This window comes from Pyrgilauda ruficollis, unplaced genomic scaffold, assembly GCF_017590135.1.
Source record: "Pyrgilauda ruficollis isolate IOZ18807 unplaced genomic scaffold, ASM1759013v1 scaffold1, whole genome shotgun sequence".
Taxonomy (NCBI): domain Eukaryota; kingdom Metazoa; phylum Chordata; class Aves; order Passeriformes; family Passeridae; genus Pyrgilauda; species Pyrgilauda ruficollis.
The window spans coordinates 22,458,311-22,477,357 of record NW_024508100.1 but is presented as its reverse complement, the minus strand read 5'-3'; the positions used below and the strand labels follow the sequence as shown (position 1 = coordinate 22,477,357).

The following is a 19,047-nucleotide window of genomic DNA, read 5'->3' as shown; positions in this document are numbered from 1 at the left end:
CCCCACGCGCGGGGGAGGTTTCCGCGGCGGCCCTGCGGAGCGCGGGTGTTTACACGGCGGCAGGGCGGCGGTCGGTGCTCGGCCCCGAGCCCTCCCCGCGGCAGGACGGCTCTGCGGGGCCTCGCGCTCCGGGCGGTGGCGAGAGCGTGCCCCGCGCTCTCCCCGCGGCAGGTGGGCTGGAGCTGCGGGGTTGCGCAGCAGGCTTGAAGGCTTTTTTTTTCCGCCCCCCGTTTTTTGTTTTTTTTTTTTTTTTTTTTGGTTCCGATAACTTTGTTGCGATAACTGCAGCGTGTTCACGCTCGTAAAACCTGAGGGATTCTCAGTAGGCGCCGGTCCTTTTTCGGGTTACTGCGGCCTTAAAGTCAGTGCGTTAAATACTCCGTGCATGCAGGTGTGAACGCCAGCGAGGGACTGGAAATCCGTGGTACTTCAGTTTTGTGTTTGGGTTAAGGTGGATCAGGATTTTTGGTTGGTTTCACTTTCAAATTGCAGATACTTTAGGCCTCGATATAAGTTGGAAATGTTTTTTTTTCCATGAGGAGGCGTGCTTATGAACTAATCAAACATATTTGCAGTGAGATTTTTGTAAGGCCGTTGTTTTCATGTGCTGATAAGAGTTAACCTTCCAAGAGGCACAGGGAAAGTCAGGTATGGTTTTGGCTGGAATATGAAACTGCATGTAGAGGCAGAGTGGCCGATCATAGAGCCTGATGCTCTGAATCCTTAAAGTAGGTATTTTTTCTTAAAATGAGTGGTTGACAAACAGTGCTTTTGGTGGCAGTATTGACTTGACCTGGCCTGCCTCTTCCTTGCTCCAGCTGCTCCAGCACAACGGTTTGTGGAATTGTGTCCCGTAACTAGCTTGAGGAAATGATCCAGGTTAAAATTAACTACCATGGTTTTGTGTTTTTGTTTTTTCTTTTTAATGTGGTTATATTTAACCTGTGTAATTTCTCTGGCTAACAGGTGTGACAGGAGGCAAGAGGATTGTTTAAGCAAATACCCTAGAGAAAGAAATACTTGACAAATACACCTTGACTGTGGTAGTCCTGGCAAAGTTCAGTATGAACAGTTGCTGTTGTTTTACAGAAATAATATTGACTTTGTTTATAAATATGTGTGGGGTTTGGGCCTGTTATTTGAAATTGGACAGCATTTGATTGTTGTAATAGAGGGATTCTACTTGAAAGTAGAATTTTTAATAAATTAAATTTTTAAATAAATTTAATAAATTAAGCTATTTTTAATAAATTAAGCTATTAATTTTCATAAATTATATGAAATAATATAATTTTTATATAAAATTTTAAATAAATTAAGCTATTAATTTTCATATGTGTCCACTTAAGACACTTCCTCAAACTCTTTACAGACACTGCTTTCAGATTACCAGACATAATGTATTTGATTTAGGTTCTTTTTGTAGAATGTGACAACTTTGTCTGAGAATTTTGTTGGTAAGGCAAGGGTTACTGCTTCTTAACAAGCAATTCAAACAGGGAAAAACCCCCAAACTTCCGGGTTGATATTTAATAGTTTAAGGTGCCATTCAGCCATGTCTTGTTTTTTATTTCTTCCGCTTCATGTTCTTGCATGGAGAAGTTTTAACACATCTAGGTAAAATAAAAGAATGTGAGGAAAGCAGTGCGTTTTCATTACTAATGCTCTTCTAAGAACCCCCAAACCTCTGCTGTAGGTAACTTTACTCTCTTTGTACTAAGCAATTTAAAAACTGAGTGGTAATTACCTTGAATTTAATTTGCAGGGTTGGTTAATTAGCTTCTTAGTATAGCATTTCACAGAAGTCATGAATCTTTGTGGTTGGATTGGTCTTTCAAAAGAAATTGCTGCTTTTAAGAGCTTTGAGCTTTTGCTTTTTTTCCCCCTCTATTTTAAATTTCTGCAAAAAGTTGAAGATGTTAAATAGTAGTAGAGGTATTGCCCCGCACCTTCTCCACATGTTCTTTATATGAGATGTTTTTACCAACTTGGAAAGTTGTGAATTTTTTATTAAAAACAAATAAACTTGTATTGAAAATAGTTGTGAATCAAAAATGCCGTTCACTTCACTAGGTAATTTCCTCATTTGAAAGCAGCTCCTTTTTTATCTATGCTTTTGTTCAGAAGATGCATGTACTTTGTTGTCAGTGCCTCATGGTTTCAGCTCTGTTTTATAGATGAGGACTATGGATAGCTCTCCTCTTTAAGTAGAAAATTAGTATCCTACTACAGTTTTTAATACAAAATATAATTCAGAAGAAGTGGAATTACAGCTGAAAGATGCCTTTTCATCACATTGTCATGAGTTAGTTTTACTCGAGGCAAAGGCTTTGGTAGATCTCTGAAGTAAAGAAAAGTTCATTTTAGTGTTTCAGCCTTTTTAAAGTACTAGCTTCTCTATGAACACTGCAAACTGTGAAGGCCAAATGTGAAAGCAGGTGTAGAACTGTTTCTGAGGGTTGGTCGTTAGTAGGTAGTGGCATAGCAAGGTCAGTAGTGATTGTTCCTGCCATTCTTACTTTCTGTTTATTTACTTTGCAAGGTATTTTTAACCTTTCAGTGTTAATGAACTGGTTCATCACTGAAGGGGTGGCACAAGACCAGGAGAATCACCAGGCTGTTTTACAGCAGCTTTATCTGCAGAGGCGAAAAAAAGTGTGAGACTACAGATACTCGCCAAACCATTCAACTGTTTCTCTCATCTTAAGCTAACATTGAATTATTGTTAGTAGTGTTGATATTATTATTTTGGATTGAGTGGTCTTTCAGAATAAAAAGACGTGTTGGAAGCACATCTTCATTCCCGTAGCAGAATCTGAAATGAAAGGTCTCAGTGTCTCTCTGTAACTCTGGTGCAAGTAAATTTGAGTAGCTCTGTTAGGAAGGTACCTCGCTGACTTCTGTAGGTGGTCCATCTGGGGAAAGTATCTTACTAGGATAGTTGGTTATTTTGTTAACTCGGGGGGAATCTGTAATAATTTGAAACTCTGACGGACATTACACTGTTTTATTTGTTGTAGGACTTAAGAGATGTGACATGCAAAATCACAGAAGAGAAAGGAGACTTGGGGTTAATGCAGATGCCCTGAAGGATTGAATTCTCTATCCCTACTGTTGCCACAAAATTCCTTTGTCATGTAAAAGCCACTTTAATTTTGGTATACCTCACTTCTGAGTGTTTTAATTTATAGTCTTAGTGTTCTTTTACCGTACTTTTTGTGTGTATTATAAATTCTTTATTTTAGAGCCACTTTGAGAATATATCATCATATACATAAAACGTTTTGGTCCTCTGTGGTTGTCATATATTTAATATTATGTGGAAATGACAAGGCTTCACAGATTCTTTTAACAGTTTAGAGCTGCACACTTTGGACTCTTTCCAGCTGTTTCATTTTGTCATTAAAATCAGTGAATAAGTTTCCTTATTCTGTACTGATGTTCTGAGTATATTATGAAATCATCATTAATAGTATTAATATTTTATTAAATATAGATCCTTAAAAATTAGTTTTATATATATATGAGATTCAAGAATGATAATAACTTACGTTTGGAGAGTGATACTTTTGAAGCTCAATATGTACTATGGGCATTCCTCATATTCATGATTAAAATGTATCCAAATTAGGAATAAATGTGGCTACTTCAATGCTTTGTTCTTAAAACTGTGTGTGTGATCATCTCAGAGTATGTGAGAAGGCTTCAGTTGTGAAGCTAATGTCATTTTACAGATAATGAGAGCCTGGTGCCATGAGATAAGTGGTGTTAGACTATTATCCTTTCGTTAAAACAAAACACTTCTTGGAGTAAGACATATCCAGTTGAAGTGGATTTTTAAAATAAATATATGTGACATAATTCTTCTATAGAGGTCTTTCTAGAGTTTCACTAAAAAGGATATTTGCAGGTACCTCTGAGATTGTTTTGATGTATGTTATTTTGGTGTATGGCCAGATCCATAAAATAATATGGAGGGGTCAAAATTGATTTAGATGGGTTTTGTGTGTCCAGCCCCAAATAAAATTTGTATCTGTGTTAGAGGTTTCTAGGTTTTCACTAGTAAAGTTTTCCAAAGTTGAACACTGAAGTTTTGTTCTCATTTACATCTTCCAAAATCTTATCATAACCAAGCATCTTGGCATCTAAATCTGTTTACTATTCATAAATTAGGCAATCTGTAAATGAGGCCTTCACTTGTTCAAAGGCATGTTCAAACCACACCTCAGGCACACCTATGGAATTGGACTTGAACCAAAACCCTGTGGTGACTCTCCCTTTTGTTCAGAAGCACAAAGGAGTGAGGAGGAAGAGGTTTTGTTCATGTCTCCTGTAAAAAAAAAAAAAAAAAAAAAAAAAAAAAAAAAAAGAAATGCCCAAAATAAACAACAAACCAACAAAACTCCAAAACCTGGAACCTCACTTTTCCTTGCAGACAAGACGATTAAAGTCAATTTGGGCTAAAGAGATACACTAGGCCAGTTGTTTTCTTGGAGGAAAAGGAGATTATATATACCTATATTCTGGCCTGTGTTCCATTTAAAATTTTGAATGCCATTACAAACTGATACCCGAGAATTACATCTCTTGTTTGCTGCCTTAGAGAGGCATACATACTTCTGGTGCTTCTCTGTACAGTAAAGATTTACTTTCTTATTTTTGCTTCCATATTCTGAAAATTGCCACTAAAATGAGAAGTGAGGAGTTGATGCATCTTCCTAGTGCAATGCAGAGCCTGATGAGAGATTAGGGTTTGAACCCTATTGGTAGACTGGAGATTGGCTTTCCAGTTTCTGTGATCCAGGTTACTGTGCTGCTGGACAAAATGAGAGCCCATCTTTTCCCCTCTACCAGCATGTTAAAAGAATATGTTGCTCCTGCTTTGATGGGAAAAGCTTAACTAGGTGTATGGCAAGGACAGGGACCAGGTCTGTGAGTACTAACCTTACCTATGTCCTAGGCCTCCAGAAACAGGTGAAGGCAAAATGCTGTGTTCACTGGTTGCTTATATAGTTTGCATCTCCAATTTTTGAAAAAGTCTTGCTGAATGATGCGACTCTCCCTGGCTTTGGTACTTAAGAATTGTAGATTCTTTTGTATGGAATCCCCTTTTTGTGCCCTGTTTTACTGAAGACAGTGCTGCTTTGGGGTCTACGACAGCCGGAGCAAGCCATAGAACTTGCTAACCATGCTGCTTAGTCGTGGTCTTGCTGTGGGACACTTACAAAAGGAGGAATACCTGGAAATGGGCTGATCATCCAGCATGATGTCAGAATTTTTAAGTATTTTCTGGCAGGGACTAGTATTGTTAGCAACCTCATCTACAAGAGTTTTTAGCTTGCGGCACCACAAGTTTGTGAGTGTATCTCCATGGCTTGCAGAAGAATGATCCCAGATCCCATAAGCATGTCATTATCTGCTGAACTGGTAGATCTCCAGAAAGCTTCAGCACTTTCTTCATTGAGGCAAGTATTTGTGAACATAGAGGCCAAGTGGCTCTTGTGGGAGGTTAATGTGTGAGTTTCCTAATGTACATTAGAAACACTGAGGAAATGTATATTTTTCTGTCTTAAATTATGGTCTTAATGAAAGTATGAAATACTGCCTAATAAAAAAGGTACTTCAAAACATATTAATACAGCTAATTTAATATTTCAAATTCTGAGAATCCTGCTGCTGTTATAAATAAAACACAAGTCCCCATTTTTATGTTTGAGTAAAGTTTTTAATGAAGTAGTTAATACTGGTTTCTGGCATTTAAGGGTGTTTTTGAAGTGTTCGGTGGCTATTTCATTGCATGTTAAATGTAATGTCAGTGACTGCCTGTTGAGTTTCGGCTATTACTGACATGCACCTTGGCAGAACAATGTTCCAAGAGTTTAGAGGTTGCTGTTGAGAAGATGGTTGTGAATACAGGGAATGTAGACTCCTGCTGGTGTGCTAAGGTAGAAGCTATGTAATTTTTCAGATTACTCTTGCTAGAGATATGTTAAATGCTTGGATTTTCACCAGTCATCCAAAAGCCTCAAGATACATTAGGAGAAAAAAACTGTCTTGTTTCATGTGGTAACTTTCCCATGTTAGTTCCCCAAAACTTAATTTGAAACCTACATGTGAAGCTGTAAAAAGAAAAAAATATTTTGCCACAAGCTGCTTATTTCCTTGGCTCAATAAACGACTAGGAAATTTTCCTAGATTAAAAGCTTTAGGGAGTTGCCTTTTTAAAGCCTGATTTCCTAAGAATATGTGATTTGTGCTTTTTCCTTGTTTTCTCTCATTCTTTCCTTACATATTCACCAGTAGCTTTTGAAATAGCTGATCAGTTGTAGCCGTGTTTGTAGGAGGGATGGAAATCACAGACTGTAATGTTACCACAGGTTTTGTGAAAATAGGCAAGCTGGGTAGAGAGAAATGTGTCACTGCCTTCTCTTGAGAGAGACATAATGCAATGGGATTTTGGTACTGACCTGTTTTTTTTTTTTCCAGCATGTGCTGGGTCTGTGTTGGATAGGAGACCAGGAGTTGTATGTGTCATCAGGGCTTGAGGAGACAGGAAGAATATTGGGCTGTTTTGGAAAGGGAGGAGGACCAACAATATAGTAGTGTGACATTATAGCAAAATAATAATAAAAATAATATTTTTCTGTCAGCATAAGAACAAAAGACAATATTTCCCAAATCAGATTTCCAGTAAGCCCGCTCCTCTGTCTTGTAACACAGAGTTACTTGTTTAAAAGCGGGGACTGAATTTTTTTCTAGAATGGTATTTCTCGACTTCTTTCCTGTCTGGCCTGTATTTGCATTACTTATTTATCATAATAAACAGCAGACTGAAATCAACTTGAAGATTTTTATAAAGTCTCAGTAGAGAAATGTAGGATGTCCTGCTCGTTGGTTTAGAAAAACTGAAAATCTTAGTAATGGTGAAAGTGAAGAAAACTTTATTAGCTTGTGCTGCTTTCATTTCTAGAGAATTCTCTGCTGTATAATATGAAATATACTTGTCAAGACTCATCATCTTCACAAATTTTAATTTATTGATTTCAAGTATTAAAATGGTTCATTAAAAAAAATCATAGCAGACCACAAAATAGGTGTTTCTGACTTGTGCTTATTTTAAAGTAGTTTTCATAGTAACAACAAATACTCTAAAGGAAACAGGGTTTTCCTCTACTGTGAGTAGAAAAGCAAGTAGCAGCATGAATCACAGCTTCCAAGAACTGTCAGAATAGAAATGCAGATTCTCTCTCTCTCTCTCTTTCACACACATACACACACACACTTTCCTGTCAGTTTTAATGTAGTAATGTGATTTAATAAAGTTTTCTTGCCATCCACAGCAGCAACATCCATTATGTGTAATCAAGCTACTACTAGCAGTTGTGTATTTGAGAACTACTGTTCAGAGCTAGTATGGTAGTTCCACTGATAGTTCTCTAACATCTCAGCAATTTTACATATAATATATTTTTCTGGAAGTGTTTTTGTTGTTAAAATGTTCTACTTCGTTTTTTAATATAGTCTTTTTTCTAGCTCAGAAGCATTAGCTAAACATTTTGTGCTGCCCTAGAGCTTTTCATGATGTTTCATAGATAATAAGATAGAGTTTCAGCCTTGAGAAGCTTGTGATCTGAATTTCACTGACATAGAAAATGATGACAATGACCTCAGAAAGAGGGACAAGGATTCAAGTTAATAAGCGAGTCATAGTGAGTGAATTAAACAAATTCTCATTTCTAAGAAGATGATAAGATAGATCAGCAACAAGTAATATGAGAATATAGAGGCAAAAGACAGCATAAAGCAAGTCCGAATAATATACAGATTTGGAGGAAAAGGAGCAAAATATTTTTCAGGATCTGGAAAACATAATGAAATCAGAAAAGTAGTCTGGATCGAGAGAAAGAGTAACTAGAAGGTTTTATGAAATAGAGCAGGTAAAAGATCTATAGAAACTTACAAATTATGTTGATGGGTTTAGCTCTTCTGAAGAAAAAAAAATGAGACAGGAAAATGATTTGAGAATATGAGAAACTGTTTTGGTCAGTTTGGCAGGGAGGTTAGGACACAAATTCTGAGATTTTTTTTAACCCTTCAAGAAATTTAGCTGTCACTTGAACTTGCTTTTAAAGTGAGTGGCAAAACAACAGGCATCTGTGCCTGAAAATTTAATCTCAGACATTCCTGTTGATCTGTTGCTACCTTCTATTACACACAACTTTTCTACAAGCTGGAGGACTTCATATGAATTTCATTAAAATTGAGAAAGGGACTGTAGAAGTTTTTAACATCAATGGTGATTGACACACTACCATTTTATCTAAGTCAAAAGTATCACAAACCTTTTTTACTAAAATAATGGAAATTGCTTTTCCAAATTATTTTGGTTAAATTTCTACTGCCTTTATAAAGACAATTGCATTTATGGCCAATTTAGATGGAGTTACATAAACTGGCATAGATTTTTTAAAAATGCACCTAAACTTCCTGCCCTGTAGAATATATTTTGCCACTTCTTATCTGTGTGCTGGTATTTGATTCAAATAATTGATTTCTAATATTTCATATTTCATTTGACTGTTTAGAAAAATAGATATGTAGGTGATAATGGTCTGCATTTCTTATCCCATTAGACTTGGCAGTAGATCTTCCTCAAACATTGGCATTCTTCTTCTCCAGGCTGACAGCTTCTTCTTTCTATGTTATATGTACTGAGGGACGAGGTGATGAAGAACAGGGGTTTAGAAGTTACTTTGTTTTGGCTATTTCATGTCAAAGGAAATCCGTCAATCCTTGCATACAATGGAAGGGAATAGATTTATGTTTGCCTTAAAGGATATGCTTTGCCACATGGGAGTGCTGAATAGAAAATATCAGCAGTGGGTCAGTAGCAGTAGATTTTTCCAGTAGGATTATCATCAGTTAGATGATATTACCAGCTTGGTGCATGTGTATTTAAAATACAGCATGGGGTATAGGAATACAGAATTAATGATCTGTAGCAGGTGGTGAGCTCTTCCTTCGTTTAATAAGTAGAGTGCTTGTGTGTAAAAATTTCTATTGTAGAGTTAGCTTTTGCTCAGCACATCTTAATGAAATTGGTTTCTTATTAGTGGAGGGAGTCTTGTGCTGTTGCATGCCATGTTCTCTAAGAAATTCCAGTTGTGTGCTGCGGTAGTTCATGTGTCCTGTTTGAACCATAGTACACACAGTTAAGATTTTATTGATGCAGTTTCTTTCCAGAAGTTTGCATAGTGTATTATTAATGTTCTGCAATGTCATAATACAATCCGAAGCAATTGTAATGCAATAGTTGCAATATTACTGTTTTGTAGACATTGTTAGGTCTGTAAATTTCGTGTTACCATTGGGCTGTTGCATTTGTCTCATGGGTTTGGATTTCAGACAGTGCCAGAGCTACATAAAAGGTGGTGTGCAATGTTGAAGTTGTCCTTCATGATAATTTATGTCATTCTATTGAATAGAAAAATTAGAAAGTGAATTTTTTGACAATATAAGGATGCATATGAAATTACTGAAATGGCAGGAGAGAAAACAGAAATAATCAAGGGCTCATCCCCAAAAGGTTTTTTTGAACAGATTAATTTTCATTAAACTGTGAGTTTTTTTTGTTGTTTTTCAGAAGACCGTGCCAAAGAAGACTTTTACTCAGATGACATCACATTTGGACTACTAATGCTACCCACCCACTCTACAAGGCACAATGTATTTCTAGGTAATTTAAGTAAGTATGTAGATATTATTGCTACTAGAACAGTAATGCTTTAAGCAGAAACAGCTCTTTTTCAACCTCAGGCAAGGTAGACATTCCACTTCAATTTGAGATTCAAATTAATGGTGTGTGTGGGCAAGAATAAACTTCAAATACGCTTTTTATAAGCTTTTATCCTGTACACTGGAGCATGGAATGAAACAGCTGAACTGTACCTGAGCTGCCTTAGAAAGTAGAAGGAAGGAAAAGCCCAGACCTTATGAAGGCCTGTCCTCAGCAGTGCAGCATGCTAATGTGGCCCTGTGGTTTCTGGAGACTAAATTAATATCTCTCCCAGGGATGTGTTGCAGTAAAGGAGCATATGTACTGCCATGCTCACTGCTTTTCTGAGTGTTTTTTTGTTTGTTTGGGTTTTTTGTGTGGTGTGGGGTTTGTTTTTTTGTTTGTTTGTTTTTTTACTGGTTTTTGGGTTTTTTTGTTTTGTTTTGGGTTTTTTTTTGCAGATGCTCTCGTTGAGGTGACTTAATACCCCATTCATGTAAAGATGTAGCAGAAGAATGCCATCTTAATGGGTTCAAGTACCACTATCTCTGTTCAGATGTCACCTTGTTTATGAAAGGGTTGCTTCTCCCAGCTTCCTTGATTGGACACTGTACTGTCCAGCTGAGGATGGGCCAGGAGGTGCAGATTTTCATCTTTGTATTATTTGTCCATGTTGTATGTTGCAGTAAGGTTGCTGATTGCTTTGTGCATCACACAGAGAGAAGCACAGAACAGCAAGGTAGTTTGTTTATGAGCAACAAAGGGATTTTGATTCAGTGTATCATGAGGATCATGGCCATGGCCCTCTGTAGACTTTGTAGGTGTTTTTATGTTTTATCTTTTTAAGTAGGTGTTATTTTTCAGATGTTCTGTTGTTTTTTTGACTGGGTCAACATACACTTTTATACTGGGTCAAAAAAATCCCAAGAAATTGATCTATTTATGTAGAACAGACATTGTGCCAATCTTGCTGAAATGGGATTATTTTGTCTAGCTGGCAGAAAGCCTTCCTGTATTCCTAGTGGCTTGTAATGCATCGGAGGTGCCTGGTCATACATGAAGTATGGTCCTGAATGGAATTACAGGTAGTAGTGGTTGTAGTTAATGATGCTTGACACTTTCTGTTCCAGAGCCTTGGTTTTATTTGCTTATAATTTACTAAGACTTAAATCTCTGTTATATGTCTCCTTCACCTAAAATTCGACCAAATATCAGCTTGTGTCTGAGGATGAGTTTAGAGGGAAGAACGTACTGTTTTCTTGACATTTCATTGCAAAATGCAATGAAAATCTTGCCACTGGAAAAATAAAGCACCTGCATATGCTGGAGCAAGCACTCAAGGTTTTAGGAGAAACAAATTGTTATGCTTCAGTATTTTTTTCTGCTATCCCACTTACATTAGGCAGCATGATAGATTTCTGAAAATATGTTTTGTACCAGTTCAGTGAATTTCCTAAATCCATTTCATCTGTCCAAATCAGATGAGGTAGATACGTTCCAAATCCTTTTAGTCATAAGCAGACAGGGCTACTGAGCATGTTCTAGCTGGACTGTGAGAAGTAAACAGGTCTAATCTCCTTGACTCCATTGTAGTGTCAGGTACAAACACTGAGTAAGAAGATTTTCTTCTGTACTCTTTGTGCTTTTCCTTAACTTTATCATGCATTTACTGTTGATTTGGTCCTTCACATTCTGCTTCAGCAGTATATTTCCATAACTGTTGTCAATTTTTTTCATTCAGTTTTTCTCTAGTCTCTGCTTTTTCTGTTTATTGCTTTTATGTGAACATTCTCTAATGTTCACAAGATCATTATTTTATCATAATAATATTGATCTTTTTGGACAGTACAGGCTGTGTGTGGTTAAAAGTTATTAAATACTTCTTTTTGAGCATCCTGAAAACCTCTGTGCATTGTGCATCTTTGATACTGATTTTCAAGTAAGATTTTTAAAACATGAAGACAATATTTTTTCTGAAATGGAAAGGCAATATAATATACTTAAAATTTTCAGATTATGTACATGTAAAAATTTGTATAGTGTTGTCTTTCTTAAAAGACAGTTTTTCTTTAGGAATTGCTCTAAAGAGGTCCGGTTTTTTGTTTTGTTTGCATCTAAATTTAGCAAATGTAGAGGGAAGCCCATTCTTTCATTTGCAAAATCTTTTGGAAATCTATTTGGATCTTGTATACTGAACGTCAGTGAAACTTGGTGAGTCGGAATAGTTTAGTTATTCTAAGCAACTAATGAATTAATTGTATATGGAAAAAAAAAAGGTTGAAAATCTTATTAGTAATTTACAGTTCTTGGAGAAACTGGCATATAACCTAAAATCTAGAGGATTAAATTATTATGTAAATTACATAATAATTGAAATATGGAAAATAAAGAAAATAAAGGGCAGAGATTAAGCAATATATTTCTGGCTTTACATCTAAGGTAAAAAGCTGTGTATACACCAAATGTATTTTAACTAGTGTTTCTGAAATGAAGTTCTTGCATTCCTTAGATCCCTTGATTAGCTTCCCTTAGTATTTCTTTGTTCCTGTGGCTGTTCTCTGAGATAATGTTTAGAATCAGGCTAATTTCAGTCTTATAGTAAACTGATATTCCTTTGTCATTAATCTAATTTTTCTCAATTCCCATAGTTGATTAGCACAGAATTTAGAGATCAGTTTGAGTAATTGCAGTAAACCCATGATCATCTTTACCCCTTTTAAATTTTGAGTTAGGGGAAGTTAAATCATAGTAGTAGTGCTTACAAACCTTTCTCAGACTATACTATCTGAATTTCCAGGGTAAAAACAAGACTGACACCTCTGTCTAAAAGTCCAGAAATGCAAGAATATTTATTTTTCCCTTACTGTATTTAATAGCACAGGTAATAGGAGGAAATGAATAAATAAATGAGAGAAGGGCTGAAAGAAATAAGGTAGAAAGAAGAAGAGAAGTAAAATATTTGATGTGAGAAAACAGGACATAAAAGATGAAGTAAATAAGCGAAGAAAAGAGAAATGAAGCCTAAGGAATAGGGATATCTAGATTTATGTCTTCTGCTGAATTCTGGCACAGAGGAAATAAATCTTTTGTGGAACCCAGTAAATGGTCTTTTATCATGATTTTGTTTTTCACTTGTGAGGCATTATGAAGAAGGCTTACAGAATTTTTCTGAAGTCTTTCAGTGCCATCAAGTACTCTGTTTATGACATGACATCTCTTTTGATTAGTCTGGTTTGAAAAGGTAGGGTATAACTCCAGTGTATGCATTACAATGGTGATTTGGATGATTAAAACTGCTTTGGAGAAAATCTCACTGTTGTCTCCCCTTACTACTTGCTTGGCTCAGTGTGTTTGAACTACATTTCTTTCTCAGAAAACTAGTCTGTGAGTTCTGCTGCAGGGGCAGAGTGCTGTTCTGTCTCTACTGGGGACATGGAGTTCTGCATCAGTCATGAAATTCCTGGAAAAATTTGAATGGTCCATGTGGTAGTGATGTTTGCTTCTGGAGACCAGATGAAATCTAATCCAAAATAAACCCTCTTGAACAGCTAGCATAGGAGTGTCAGCACCAGCTGCTTTGATCTACTGATCCATTTCTACGGTTTCAGATTACTTTCTAATGGGGACAGAGCCATAGTTGTTCACTTTGGTTGTAGGTCAGTAGATGAGGGCAGTGAACCTCTAAGATATGTATCTATGCTGCAAGTACAGCTGTGAGTTTGGTTGCTGATTTTGAAAAATTTTGAAGTGCCAGAAATGCTTTTTTTTCAGTTTTTGTAATATAAACTGTGTTGATGAGGCACATAAATACTGTAAATGACAGTGGTTCAAACGACTAAATCGTAACTGCCTTTTGTAATTCTGATGGATTAATTTGTGGTTTTTCCATGCTTGTATTTTGAAATTGTTGAACAGAGGAGTCTTCTGATTTCTTTAATTTTATAACTTTTGTATAGAATTTGAAAATATGTATGCTTTTCACCCCAGGTATTTTGCTTGAGCTGCTCATCTGCATTGACAAAACCCCAAGGCCAGTGTTTTATGGCAGTCATTAAGTAAGAGCAACAGAAGAAATGAAAGAGATGGTCTTTGCAGATTTTTGCAGTTATTACTCTTTTTCGTGCCTTAGCTGTCACGAATCATGAGACTTTTTTTTTTTTTTTTTTTTTTTTTTTTTTTTTTGGTGTGTAATATTTCTCTCTTTTTTTATGTTTTTTGGCCTGGAATGAATTCCTCAGTTGTTAAAGTGTTGAAAATCTGAGTAATATTTAGGTGCTGGTGTTAAATCATTTTATCTTGAAATAGCAGTTGACAGAGTACTCTCCATCTGCCTTGTTTAATTTTAAGTTCAGAGTTTCCCAAGAATTTTGCATGCTTAACTGTAGCATAATATCTCACATATCTAATCAAGTAATTAGGACTAAATTCAGCTATATTTCTTGTTTATTAGATATTTGCAGAATCTTGACCTTGGTTTTCAGCATTTTTTCCAGAAAATTTCCAGCATTCAAATTAAGATGTCTGTTGATAGGGATTGTAGGTTTAAACCTACAGTCTTTTAAAAATGTAGTCATTAAAATCCACCCAAAACTATTAAGCATGTAATAGCTTAAGTAGCAGCAGCATTTTGAAACTTTGAAAAAAATCACCGGCTTTAATAAAAATAATAAAGTTATTTTCAGTATTATTTAATTTGTTCAAAATTGAGAAATAAGCCTCAATTTAAAATGAAGAAAAATGTTGAGAGTCAAAATGTGAGTTGTAAGCCAGTAAGTTCTGAGGACTCCTCATTAAGTGATCTTGCCTTAAGATCACTGTTTCTTTTACTGTTAGGGTGAAGTGCTCTGTTTGTATTTTTTTAATGTGTTTGGTATAAGTAAACTGTGTCAAGCTTTAATGTGTGCTTAAATACGATACTGTTTTCATTACCCTGTTAGCATACGGCATGAACTTAAAATTCATGTTTGTTTCAGGATTTCCTGTGAATATTGATAACTTCTGGTATCTCATTCCTCAGTACCAGTGTTTCATAGGCCACTAGCAAGATCCTAGGTCTTTAAAACCATTCTCATATTATGAGCGGAAGGGAATTTAAAAAAAAAAAAAAGGTTATAATTTTGGTTTTTGATAATTGATATATTAATTGGTTATGAGCGGAAGGGAATTAAAAAAAAAAAAAAGGTTATAATTTTGGTTTTTGATAATTGATATATTAATTGTAAATTGAAATAGCTGTAATACTTTTATAAATATTTCTTAGTGTTGCTTTTAGGTTTTTGATAACTGATATATTAATTGTAAATTGAAATAGCTGTAACACTATTATAAATATTTCTTAGTGTTGCTTTTAGGGACTTCAGTGCTGGATGATATAAGTCAGATGTTGTTATTTGAGCAAAGAGCTGTATGAGGGATAGAAGCACCCACCCACTGTGAAGCGGCCTCGATCCCAGCAGGGAGTCTCTGATGGTGGGAGTGACTGCCAGAGTGACTCCTGAATGGTCAGGGAACTTTCCTCAACGTTGGGCTCTCAAGAGTGCAGAGAAGACTTTGAGGGACAGGAAGTAAGCACTCAGAAACAAGTATCTTGGTACGTAGAAATAATGTTCTGTGAAAGAAAAACTTGGGAATTGTAGAAGATAAAAATTAAAAAATGGAGGAAGAGAGTTTAAGATCACGCAAATGTAGCAAGTGTGGTCCAAAGTAGTTGATATGATTTTTTTGTTGGATATTATAAATGGTAAAAAGGACTAATAGTTCTCACAGAAATAACTTTAAGGACTCATTTGAAACTTTGTAGGGTTTATATGGGGTGTCAGGGTAGAATCTGAATTTCCAAAATACAAAAAGAGCTGAGTTTGTGACCCTTGATCTAATCCTGAAAATTCTTATCTTCAATATTGTAGCTGCAAAGTTTTTAAGAGCTTGGTGTAGAATTTCCTGATACATTTTGTGTTCCAGTCAATATCATGATCTTAAAATATTTTTGAAGGAATGGGAGACACATGACAGAATTTTGCTGTGAGCATTGAGTTAGTTTGCAAGGTATTAAAAGTCATAATTATAAAAATTTCCTGTGCCTGAAGAGTAATACTCTCATCATAATTAATCAACTTAATTTACAATTGAATTGACTGGTTGCCAATATTTTGAATGATACTGATGTATGAGAAGAAGGAATTTGTTGTTTGTCTTTTGCTGTTTCTCTGTTGACCCTCAGAAGGTGATTTCAGTAGGTTTTCTGGACTTAGCACAAACTCTGAAAGTTTCAGTGGAGGGAGTGCATGCTTCTACTGCTCAGGAGAATAAAGAAAAAGTGAGAAAATTTGTTATCTGCATAAATAGTTAATGTTTTAGAAACATGGACTGGTAAAAAAAAATAAATGTTTAAATGTCAGTGTAATGTTAGTGTGTAATGGTTAAATGTTAGTGTTACTTTAAACTATAATTTTTCTTTGAGCTTTTTTTCCTGAACATTCAGAAATTCAGTTGTGTTCAGTGCTCTCCTGTTTGAATTAAGTAAAGGTACTCTTCCTTTATTTCCATATGAGGATATATGCGGAGTGATTATGGTAAAATTAAATTAAATTTTAAGTTGATTTTATATACTTTTTCCTGTTGCTGCATTGCAGTTTCTGTTTAGTTCATGCGGCACTATCTCTTTTGTTACAATAATGTATCATCTTTTCTACCTGAACAAGTCCAGTGTGACTAGATGCTGCTGGTTCTATTTCCTTTGGTTCTTGCTTGTAGCAGGGTGCAAAAAGATACTTAGCATCTATACCCAAAGTGGTTACTGAGTGTTTTGCCAAAAGTTTCTAGGGACTATGAAACTAAACTTGTAGTTACTTCCTCTCTGTATCGATTGCAAAACTCTTCTGGTTTGTTGCCTTTTTGGGAGTTGTGTTTCTGTTTTGGTTTGTTTGGTTGGGTTTGTTTGTTTATCTGTTTTTTTTTTTTCCAGGGTGGGGGGTCCTTTTCCCTATTAAGGCACTTATTGCCTTTGTGATATGAAGTACTTGTCCTTTATCTCAAGTTTGGCAATCGCTGTAATGCTAGTTGAGCCCAGATTCTTCTGTTGAAAGTTCTGACAAAAGAGTAACTCCAGTGTTTTCTTTAGGGAAATTAAAATCTGGAATTCTCTATGTATACTGTTGAGGATTTTTTCACAGTATATATTGTTTTTTCAATAACAGGTAGTTGTATTGAGGGATAAACGGAAGGATCTGGCAGACACTATAATTCTAGAAAATTACGTTCTTTACTCCTGTTAAAGCCTGTTAAACATGGGAATACAGTAGTAAGCATGCTAGTGCAGAAGTGTGTTTCGCCACATATTTTTTGGATAAAATCATAGGGTTGGTTTGGAAGAGACCTTAAAGATCACCTAGTTCCAATCCCCCTCCTCCATTAGTAGGGAACGCCATTCACTTGATCAGGTTGCTCAGGATCACATCCATCCTGGCTTCAAACACTTCCAGGGATGGGCCATCCACAGCTTCTCTGGAAAATCTGTTCCAGTGCCTCAGCACCTTCTGAATAAAGAGTTTCTTACTAGCATCTAATCTAAATCTTTGCTCTTTTAGTTTTAAACTGTTCCTCCTTATTCTGTATCTGCTTGTGTAAAAAGTTGCTCCCTCTCTTTTTTGTGGTGAAAAGGATCTTGTGTGGGACCATGTCAAAAGCCTTACAGAAGTCAAGTTAGATGACATTGGTTGGTCTTAACCTTGTCAGCTATTGCTGACATAGAAGGCCACCAGATTTGTCAGGCATGATTTGCCCTCAGTGAAGCTGTGCTGGCTGTCTCTGGTCATCTGCTTGTGTTGTATGTGCCTTAAAATTGCTTCCATGATCTTCCCAGACACAGAGGTGAGGCTCATTGTTCTGTGGTTCCCTGGATCTTCATTTCTCCCTTTTTTTTTGAATAGGACTGATGTTTCTGTTTCTCCAGTCAACAGGGTTTTTGTGTGACTGCCATGGCTTTTCAGATATGATGGAGAGTGGCATGGCAACATCATCTCATCAGGTCCCATAGACTTGTGGCTGTTCAGTTTCAACAAATGGTCCCAAACCTGCTCTTCTCTTACAGTGGACATACACTGAAATGACCATCCCCTAGTGCTTCCCGTGTTTTATTTTGTCCTTTTTTCAGCTACCTCTTTAATTTTCCTTTTGTTACCACTTTGTGGTCTCCAAAATGATGTGCAGGACTTCTGGGGAAAGTGGTGGGTGGAGGTAGGGAGGAGGAGCTGCTTGTTTGGTAATTTTTGACTTGGACTGCACTTCAGTGTTGTAGCTTAAAATTTTCCAACTGTCTCATTTTATGGAAATGTGCAGTCTCACTTCTTTCATTTTGAAGATGCTTCCAGTAAAGTACACTGCCTACTCCATTTTTCAGGCAGGCAAACAGTCCACTCTTCACAAGAGCTTTACAGAATAATTTAGCTGTGCATGAATCACCCATGCTGGGAAATTTAGGCACCAGAGGCACTTCCACAGCTGCACAGGTCATGGATTGTGCAATCAGCTTGTAAAAAGTGAAGTGGTGACTAGCACTAAATATTTTTAGAAGTGTTTTACTTACATGTATGCATTTCTATGTGATATAGATAATTAAGTTTCAAATAAAATATTGGCTTTCTAAAACACCTGTCATATGTTCTTAGGTGTTGCTGTTAGCAGCTGTTGTCAATTTAAAAAAAAATTATGTCCATTTGGTATACCTGCACAATTGTAAGTGTTACAAATAACTGCTGTTGATAGAAATCATTGATCAGATTGTCTTTGCTAGCTGGCGAGAGGGAATTTAATGTGACCATGGAAATGAGTGGTCAGAGTAATGATCAAAGGCTAATGTTACACAAACTTTTGGCTTGATCAAGGAGATTGGTAAAAGTGCTTACAGACATAAGTAGCTGTTAGGGTGTGAAGTGCCTGGTCTCTGTAGCCATGTAGTTACCTGTGTGGTCTGTGGGTATTGCTCTTGATGTCTTTCATGTGGTAATTCTTCATCTGTGGACAGATTCAGAGGAAGTACTTAGTCTTACTTCTCCTATATTCTAGGTAAATACCCTGACCACGAGTTAGTCTTTGTCTCCTGTTTAGAAACAACCTGTTCCTGTTTAGAAAAAACCAACCAAATAAAAGAGGGCAAAACAAGCAAAAAAATCCCGAACAAAACAAAACCACCTACAAAAATGCCTTGAGTTCATTTTGTTTAGTTGTGTGGCATGTTTTTTAGTTGTCTGGAACTGGTATGCCAGTTCCCCTCT

General features: G+C 36.2%; 1 protein-coding gene across 10 annotated transcripts in view; it reads left to right on the top strand.

Annotated features, from left to right (window-relative positions):
• The first annotated feature begins 68 nt into the window (after nucleotides 1-68).
• CLOCK (clock circadian regulator) overlaps nucleotides 69-19,047 on the top strand; it is a 65,143-nt gene continuing 46,164 nt past the window's right edge. For 2 of the 10 annotated variants that reach the window (XR_005955341.1, XM_041463111.1), the window contains exons 1-2: nucleotides 320-421; nucleotides 9,644-9,745. The gene's annotated coding sequence lies outside the window, so the exon portion shown is untranslated. Of the gene's footprint in view, nucleotides 172-317; nucleotides 422-9,643; nucleotides 9,750-10,236; nucleotides 10,415-19,047 lie in introns of those variants that run through there. The other 8 variants (XM_041468089.1, XM_041468921.1, XM_041467275.1 and 5 more) reach the window with 8 other exon arrangements.